Source organism: Eimeria mitis, genomic scaffold (genome assembly GCF_000499745.2).
Source record: "Eimeria mitis Houghton genomic scaffold, Emh_scaff1909, whole genome shotgun sequence".
NCBI classification, from domain to species: domain Eukaryota; phylum Apicomplexa; class Conoidasida; order Eucoccidiorida; family Eimeriidae; genus Eimeria; species Eimeria mitis.
The window spans coordinates 1-2,794 of record NW_013570231.1 but is presented as its reverse complement, the minus strand read 5'-3'; positions in this window follow the sequence as shown (position 1 = coordinate 2,794).

Sequence of the window (2,794 nt, the reverse complement as noted above, 5' to 3'; positions counted from 1 at the left end):
GAGAAAGAACAGAAGCAAAAGCAAAAGCACAGCAGCAGTAGTTGTTGTTATAGAGCCAGCAGCAGCAGCAAATGTGCTACTAGCTGTTAGAATAACAGCAGAGGGAGAGGAAAAGAGACAGAAAGAGAAACAAAGAAAAACAAAGAGAGAGAGATAAAGAAATAGAGAAAAAGACAAACATAAAAATTAAATAAAAAAGAAAAAGAAAAAACAAAAAACAAAAATAAAAACAAATAAAGGAGAGACACAATTGAAGACAAACTGAAAAAACAAAACAAAAAACAAAAAAAAACAAACAGGGCAAGGAAAAACAAACAAAAACAAAGACAAACCAGGTCCTCCTGTGCTGCTCTCTCCTCCCTCGTTAGATTAGCGGGGGTTACCTAAACAAACAAATAAATAAAAATAAATAAAAAAAGTAAATAAATATAAAAAATAAATATAAATAAATATAAAATAAAACGATAAACTAAATATATATAAATAAAAAGAAATAAAAAGAAATAAAAAGAAATAGAGTTGAAAAAATAAAAAAAGAATAAATATAAACAAATAAATATAAATAAATATAAATACAAATGAATATAGATAAATATAAATAAACAAATAAATAGTAGATGCAAAAAGAAACATGAAAAGAGACAGAAAAGAGAGAAAAACAAACAAAAAAGAGATAAACATAAAAAAAAGAAGAAAAAGGGAGAGGAAACGAGAGACAAAGGAGACACAAAAAGGAGACAAAAGGAAACAAAAAAAAACAAAAAAAAACAAAAAAAAGAAAGGAAAAAGACAGACAGCAACAGTTCTTCCATTGACAGAAACATAAGAAAAGGCGACAAAAACACCAAACAAAAACCAAACAAAAACCAAACAAAAAAACAAACAAAAACAAACAAAAAAAGCAAACAAAAGACAAACAAAGACAAACAAACAAAATAAAAAAAAATAAAAAATAAAAAAAAAAAAGACAGACAGCAACAGTTCTTCCATTGACGACCCTGCCGTTACACTGCAGCGCTTTCTTTGCCGTCTCTGCATCCTCAAACTGTACAAACGCTATACCACGAACAGAGTAAGCGCCTGCATAAAAAAATAAATAAATATATTTATTTATTTATTTATTTATTTATTTATTTATTTATTTATTTAGTTTGTTTGGTTGGTTGTTTGTTTATTTAGTTATTTATACGCTTTTGTTTTCTTGTTTTAACTGTACAAACGCTATACCACGAACAGAGTAAGCGCCTGCATAAAAAAATAAATATAAATAAATAAATATATTTATTTATTTATTTATTTATTTATTTAGTTAGTTAGTTAGTTAGTTTTTTTGTTTGTTTATTTATTCTGTTTTTTGTTTTTTTATTTTTGTGTTTTTTTGTTTTTTTGTTTTAACTGTACAAACGCTATACCACGAACAGAGTAAGCTCCTGCATAAAAAAATAAATATAATTTATTTATTTATTTATTTATTTATTTATTTAGTTAGTTAGTTATTTATTTAGTTAGTTTGTTCGTTTGTTTGTTTATTTATTCTGTTTTTTGTTTTTTTATTTTTTTTTTTGTTGTTTTAACTGTACAAACGCTATACCACGAACAGAGTAAGCTCCTGCATAAAAAATAAATATAAATAAATAAATAAATATATTTATTTATTTATTTATTTATTTATTTATTTAGTTTGTTTGTTTGTTTGGTTGGTTGGTTGTTTATTTATTCTGTTTTTTTGTTTTTTTATTTTTTTGTTTTTTTATTTTTTTGTTTTTATTTCAACTGTACAAACGCTATACCACGAACAGAGTAAACTCATGTATAAACTAAATAAATAAAATAAATAAAATAAATAAAATAAATAAAATAAATAAAATAAATAAAAGAAAATATATAAAATAAAATAAAACAAAATAAATAGAATAAATAAATAAATAAGTATATTTATTTTATTTAGTCATTTAGTTTGTTTTTTTGTTTTTTTTTCAGCACGAGCAGCACCACCACCATCAGCAGCAGCAACAGCAGCAGCAACAGCAGCAGCAACAGCAGCAGCAACAGCAGCAGCAGCAGCAGCATAAACACCTTCAGAATCTGGCGGAATAGATCTATCAGCTTGAGGAATTAGCAGCATCACCAGCAGCAGCAGCAGCAGCATAACTAGCACCAGCAGCAGCAGCAGCAGCAGCACAACTAGCAGCAGCAGCAGCAGCAGCGGCAGCAGCAGCAGCAACATACCTCCATAGTCTGGTGGAATAGATCTATCAACTTGCGGAATTAGCAGCATCACTACCAGCAGCAGCAGCAGCAGCACCATAACCACCACCACCACTACCAGCAGCAACAGCAGCAGCAGCAGCAGCAGCAGCAGCAGCAGCAGCAGCAGCAGCAGCAACATACCTTCATAGTCTGGCGGTATAGATCTATCAACTTGGGGTATTATAATAGATTTAATATTACCAACATCAGCAAACAATTCACATAAATCGTAGCGGCTTGTGCTGTATGCTAGGCCCCCAACAAACACCTGTATATACACCCCAAATTAGGGTTTAGGGTTTAGGGTTTAGGGTTTAGGGTTTAGGGTTTGGGTCAGTATGCTTGGGGTTTTTTGTAGAATTTATTTTGGCTTTTTTTTCGATTTTTTAGGGTTTAGGGTTTAGGGTTTAGGGTTTACACGAATGAAGCAGAGATGTTGCTGATACTTTTTTCTTTTATATGAGGGTTTAGGGTTTAGGGTTTAGGGTTTAGGACCTTTGTAAGACTCTTGGTTGCTACTCCTTGGGCCTCATTCACTTGCTCC